The sequence below is a fragment of the Sminthopsis crassicaudata genome, chromosome X (genome assembly GCF_048593235.1).
Source record: "Sminthopsis crassicaudata isolate SCR6 chromosome X, ASM4859323v1, whole genome shotgun sequence".
In the NCBI taxonomy this organism is placed as follows: Eukaryota; Metazoa; Chordata; class Mammalia; order Dasyuromorphia; family Dasyuridae; genus Sminthopsis; species Sminthopsis crassicaudata.
In genome coordinates, this window is record NC_133623.1 from 59,445,871 (window position 1) to 59,452,494 (window position 6,624).

The window sequence follows — 6,624 nt, forward strand, 5'->3', positions numbered from 1 at the left end:
TCCCATTCAGTTCCGAGTTGTTATTTATTAACCTTTGAAGACCTCTCACATCGTTCTTAGACATTTCTTCAACCATCTTGTTCTCAATCTCCAATCCCTCTGGAACTGATTTGTCCTTTTTTTTCTACTGGCTCCATCCTCATCAAACTGGAATTCCTTTTCCAAGTTGTTCAATCTTTATCATCCTTACCACTAGTGTCTGTACTACCTTTATAATAAGCTAAGATGATATGACTCCACTTAAAGCTATCAGCAGGAACCTATTTCTACCAGCTGCTTCCAGACCAAGACCACCAAGAGGTAAATAGTGGGTACCAGGTCTAGAATGGGACATGGGCCAATTTTCTGATGTCTTGGGTAACTTCCTTCACTACCTGCCCATTGTAATCAGCCAATAAGTAGCCTAATACCAATCTATGCTAAAGTACTACTTCTCTGGTTTGAGTAGTTTGGTCTGCTAACAAATCCAGTGCTTTTTTGGTCTGGTAGAATATGATCTGGAAGCTAATGAGCTTATTCAGACAAATTGGAGTTCTGTACCCCCAACTTCCATCCATCACTTCAACCATTTGTGTTCCCAGTAATTAGAGTAGGTAACCTTTCACATATAAAAATGCCTATCACAAAAGTCAGCAACAATAAAAATGCTAAAAGAAACAGACATATATATGCATCTAGCAATAGACAGATGAGGAGACCAAATACTGACTGACTTACTCATTGAGGATTATATATAATGGCCACATATTTTCAGACAGTAAACTGCAATATTTTCATACTTGAACTGTGCTCGTAGATTGTAGCTTCTACTTTCCCTGATTATAGAAATGTGCTGTAAGAGGAAAAAGCAAGGATATGATTATAATAAAAAATTGGTCCTTCAGGCCTCAGCCCAAGAGCATATGCATGACAGGATAAAGCATCTGTAGCTAATTGTATGCTATAACAATTCCACTTTATAACCAGGCTCAGGAATAATCAGGTGGGTTCTTATTCAAAGGAACCCCATTGGGAAACTTAGTCAGAAGGATCCCACTTTAAGCGGAGGTCAAGATTGTCCTCCCAACTCTTGCCCAGAAACTAATCTCCACCTGTAACAATTCAGGATTGCATTCCTCTGAGTAGCTTGGGGCATTCTCCTTTCAGATGGTGGATTACTGACTTGATCCATCAGACAATCATACTTGAATTCAAAACTCCAAATATCAGCTACAATCCCAAGAAATTTTATCTCAAATAGTAAGTCTCATTAATCAAAGCTTCAGGTGAATTTAGGTCTCAAGGCTCACATATCTTAAATAAGTATTGACTATAAACTTACATCAATAATAGTAAGAGATTCATCCTAGAAAGTTCACAGCTTATCTTCATATCTAAGCGGGTGGGCTTTAAAATCAACATTATACAAATCATTTTGCTTTAAAATGCTCAATAACCAGTCTATAGAAAAACATGTTCGGGTATTAACCATGTTCAAAGGAACAAAGACATAGACCACCTTTTTCAGAATCTCCCTAAAGAATAGGAACGGCTTTTAAATGACTCAATACAATCAATTAAAACTCACACAGAATATAAAATATACTGTCCAAATTTCACATTAAAGAACCTTATCAGAATTAACATTAATAATGTCTTCAACCTTAAAAATGTTAATTCAACTTCCTCCAATTGAGGAGTCCCTATAAACTTTTCTGGAAATATAAATAACAGGTACAACACCAATATCATTAAAATTCCTCTAAACACAAACATTTCTACCTCCCACCAAGACATTTGCAAAGTCAATTTTAAAGGTTATAAATTGTTCTTAACTGTACATTCTTGAGGTTCCTCCACAGGTCCTTTAAGCATGGTGTTCTCAGCTTCCAGACTGAAGTCTCGGTCATCTATAATATATGCACTCTACTTTTTCCAGGACTTAGTAAGCACCCCTTCTCCTAGAACAGCAAACTCCAAAAGTGTTGTCTGGGTCAGCAATCCTTGTTTCCTAAAGGTGAAAAGGGATGAGAACACTGCCAGTATATAATTTCTTAAAAACTTATCCTTGGTTTGAAAAGAGTCTCTCCCTTTTTTCCTCCCAAATGAAATAAACCAATTTCATATAGGGAAAGTCCCACATCACTTTTGGCAACAGTTCTAATTCTGTAACAAAGCAATAGACAAACATTTGGTCCAAAGCAGTTTAGTCTCTTACATCAATTTAGTAATCTGTTAAAAATACGATTCATTCTTTCCACTTCCCCTGATGATGGCAAATGCCCAGGTGTATGCAATTGCCATTCAATTTGCAATACCTACCAATTATTTCCTTAATCAGAATCAATAATCTCTACCAATCCATACTTAGGTACAATTGGTTCCAATGTTATTCCACTAACCCCTCTTAAAGCAGAGAAAAGCTTTCACCCATCCCCACTGGTGTCATTTCATCAAAACATAATCTAAGTACTTTGGAGCCAGGCTCTCTCTCTCTCCAGAGGGACACCTCGTCAATACCCTCTTATTTATCTTTACACATATTACATACCTTTCAGATACAATTTGTTTTGCAATTACACATATCCCTACATGACAAATGTTCTTGCTTTTACTTCGTTAAAGGAAGAAAGCAAGACAAACCTTAAGATTTAGAATATATGTAATATATGTAACTGTGGACCAAATTTCACAAAATTTATACCAAAAATCCAGCTAGGCTGACAAAATGGTAAAGCATAACTCATACAATTTTTTTTTGAGGCAATTGGGGTTAAGTGACTTGCCCAGGGTCACACAGCTAGGAAGTGTTAAGTGTCTGAGATCAGATTTGAACTCAGGTCCTCCTGAATTCAAGGCTGGTGCTCTATCCACTGCGCCACCTAGCTGCCCCTAACTCCTACAATTTTTACAAATTACCCAATATGCAATTTAGACAGCAACATAGTAACTTAAATATATTTCATCTAATTAGAAGATGCAAACATGTGACCTCTTTGCTATGTTACCCAGAGAACCAAAATTTTTAACTTAAAATCACATCAAATGCAGATTTAAATTTATAGGAACAATAATTCAATATCAATACACACATATTTCTAAAATCTTATAGCAAAATAAACAAGTTTACAATTTTAGCATGCAGTAGTTAATAGTAATTATCTCATATGATTTCAGAATCAGGATGCCAATTTAAACACACACAGCCCCAAAATTCAAGGTAGCAGAAAATTGCCCTTTTAAGTCCCTCTACCTTTAAGAAATTGGTGGATTTTACGACCCTGGAGGAGAGGGTCAGAGAAATTTGGACCCAGGTTTCTGGCTGCAGGTCTGTGTCCCCGTGACTATCGCCCTTCCCCCCCCACCCCCCTCCATGCCAGAAATTCCAGGGGGCCATGTCTAAGATGTTGGAATACCAGCACAAACCCCAGAAGAATCCAGGCCACCAATGGACACCACCCTAGTCAAGGTAGATTCCACAAACCTGAGAAGCTTGGAAAATCCCAAAGAGAGTGTTTTGTTTTGTTTTGTTTTGTTTTTCATTTTGCAGTTCTTCTGTAAGCCTCAAGTTCCTGCCCTAAGAAGGCTTTTAAATTAGGCCTATTTAAAAATGCAGTAGACTAACTCAACTTAGCTGACTGAAAGATAGTACCAAGCAAATTAAAACAGTCTCAAAAATTCCAAAATGTGCTAAAATGTTCTAGTTCTATAACCTTAATTATTTCTGAATACCCAAATTGGCCAGTTTTAGGTTCACAGAAATGTCAATTTTTTTTTTCATTTTGGTGTAACAGTTCAAAACTTTTCTTTGGAGCCTAAACTTTAGGAGTTGGCTGGTCACGTATCTAAGGCTCCTTTGAATTTACAGCCATGCCTCAGGAGATGGACAGTTCCTCCTAGTTAGCGGGTCACCTGCCAAACAAAACAACAATATTTAAATTCTTCTACATTTTGCTACTTCATCCTAATTCTAAAGAACTATCTTCCAGGAACACTAGATAGAAGAGCCAGCTAGATTGTTCTTTCCCAAGGTTCACAGTTTCTTGCCCTCTATATGAAGGACTCACCCAATCTTATGAAAGGAAAATAGGAGAATCCTTAAGAACTCAAACTACTTAGGATTCTCCCAAAATCAAAGGGAAATGGGAGCCTTTTACAGACTTTGACTTTAAATTCTAACAATTCCAATCCTAGCCACCCAGGCAGCTCACTAGTCCTTGGCAGAGGAAAAGTATGGAACTCTCCCCTCTACCTCCCACTAGTTTCTCACATACCTGGGTTGTGCACAATTTACCTGTCTGATTTCAAACTGTTCTTAGCTGACATCTCCTGGGATGAATTAATCCTCTATCTTTGCCAGCCTATTTTAATTTCACTTTCTCCAAGTGTCTCTCATTGGGAATTTACCCTCTGGGAGTGGGAATTCCCAAGAGGTATCCAAAGACCACCAGAGAACTCTCTACAGGGGGCCTAACCAAGGGCTTTGTATGGCAGAGACCCCTCACCCACAGGAAATATCCCAGAACAAGCTGCCAAACTGTGTGGGACTATAAAACCACAAAAACAATCAGAGAAAGAGTATGAAAAGCAAAAAAAAAAGGCTTATTACGAACTTGCAAGAAAGTACAACTCCCATCTGACAAAGTGTATGTCAGTAAAGAAGAGCAAAGCACAGACTACAAAACAAAAGAATAAATAGACCCTGGACACAGAAGCCCCCAGCCCCCTTTGGCATTTTCTCCCATTGTTTGGGGATCTGGACTTAAATTCGAAAGTCCGAAATCTATCCCAGAAACAAAGAGATAAATTACATAAATACAAATTCAGTGTTGGGGAAAACTGAAGGGGAATGTTCATTCAAGACAATCCACACCTGAAGCTTTTTAATATAGCTCAATTTGTTATTACACAGTCTCAAGTCACAATCAGGGCATATGCTTTTAAGAAGTCTTCACTAAGTTTTTCTCATTAATAGCAATCAAGGACAAGGGCAGAGATTAAGGAGAATGGGGCACTGGCATAAGAAGGAAGAGTGGGATTTTGGGGTAGGAAATCACATAGAATAGGAATTCTGAGCCTAAGACAGTCCATAGTTTAATATAAGTAGTATTTGGCCCAAGTGGCAGGACTTCAGAATAAGGATAATAAGTTTCCTTAGAACTTTTTTGGTTTATAAAAAATACAAATATATGAGATACTGGCCCTGCATCATCACTGAGAATCCTAATGGTCACATAGAAGGGAAGAATATCCAGTATCCTGGGGACCAATCAGATCTAGCGAACTGAGGATGATCTCATAACTCTGGGAACAATAGATGTCTGGCCTGGTAGTCCCCGGTAACCCTGGAATGTTGTCCTTCCCACTTCATTCTACTCTACACCCTCCTATCCCAACGAAGGCAGTTTGTGTCTCAAGCATATTTCCTCTTTTTTAAAGGTAAGCTTACAGATTTAAAGCTAAAAGGGACTTTTCAGATCCTCCTCTCTGACCCATTCATTTTACTAATGGGTAACCTGAAAACCAGAGAAATAAAGGTCTTTATAAGGTTCAAATGCTTAATGAGCAGCCCAGCCATTTTTTAGTGTTTAGTATGGGCCTATCCATAGTAGACTCACTGTAATAGTCTGGCTAAGCTACTTTCTTACTTGGTTCTCTTCTTTCCTTGAGTGCAGACCCTAGAATACTTTGAACATCAAGGAACACCAATGGAATTTCAAGAGAAAGGTACACGTATGTAACTATAGGTAAGTAAGGAGGTATATTACATAATGATTTGTTAATGGCTAAGTAAACTATTCCAGAATGGGACAAGGACAGAGATTAAGGAGAATTGGGAAGATATTGAGGAAGGAAGGGTTGGGATTTCTGTGTAGGAACCCACAAAGAACAGGTGAAAGCTGAGCCTTAGACAGTTGAGGACTTTAGGACAAGGATAATAAGTTTCCTTAGAACATTTTTTGGTTTATAAAAACTATAAAAATAGTTTTTATAGTTTATTTTTATAGTTTTTATAAACTGAGGGCCAGATACTGGCCCTCATCATAACTTAAAAAGCTACTGGTTACATAGAAAGTTACATACTGGTTACATATCCAATATGGAGGACATCCAGTATTCTGAGGACCAATCAGATCTAACAGATTGTAGGTGACCTCATAATTCTATCTTGATAATAACTGACTCCTGGCCTGGTGGTCCATGGTAACTCTGGAATGTTGTCCTTCCCACCTCACTCCACTCTAGACTCTCCCATCCCAACCAAGGCAGTTTGTGTCTCAGGCATATTCCCTCCATTTTGAAGGTAGGCATACAAATTTAAAGCTAAAAAGTGATCTTTCAGGTACCATGGTCCAACCCACTCCCTATACTAATGAGTAACTAGATAAATAAGGGTCTTTAAATATTCAAATCCTTAATAAGCACCCCAGTCAATTCTTAGTGTTTAATATATGTTTCTCCACTATGCTCCAACGTAATAATCTGGTGTAACTGTCATCTTACTTTGTCTTTTTCTTTCCCTGCATGTAGGCCCTAGGATACTTCGAACATCAAAGAATATCCATGGAATTTCAAAACAAACGTACACATATGCAACCATAGGTAAGTAAATAGATATATTATGTATTTATGGAAAAATGGCTA

At 37.8% G+C, this 6,624-nt stretch overlaps 1 protein-coding gene across 1 annotated transcript in view; it reads left to right on the forward strand.

Annotated features, from left to right (window-relative positions):
• Positions 1-5,294: 5,294 nt before the first annotated feature.
• Positions 5,295-6,624, forward strand: part of LOC141549037 (uncharacterized) — a 37,022-nt gene continuing 35,692 nt past the window's right edge. Inside the window, exons 1-3 of the mRNA XM_074278386.1 lie at positions 5,295-5,418; positions 5,655-5,726; positions 6,511-6,582. The gene's annotated coding sequence lies outside the window, so the exon portion shown is untranslated. The remainder of the gene's footprint in view (positions 5,419-5,654; positions 5,727-6,510; positions 6,583-6,624) is intronic.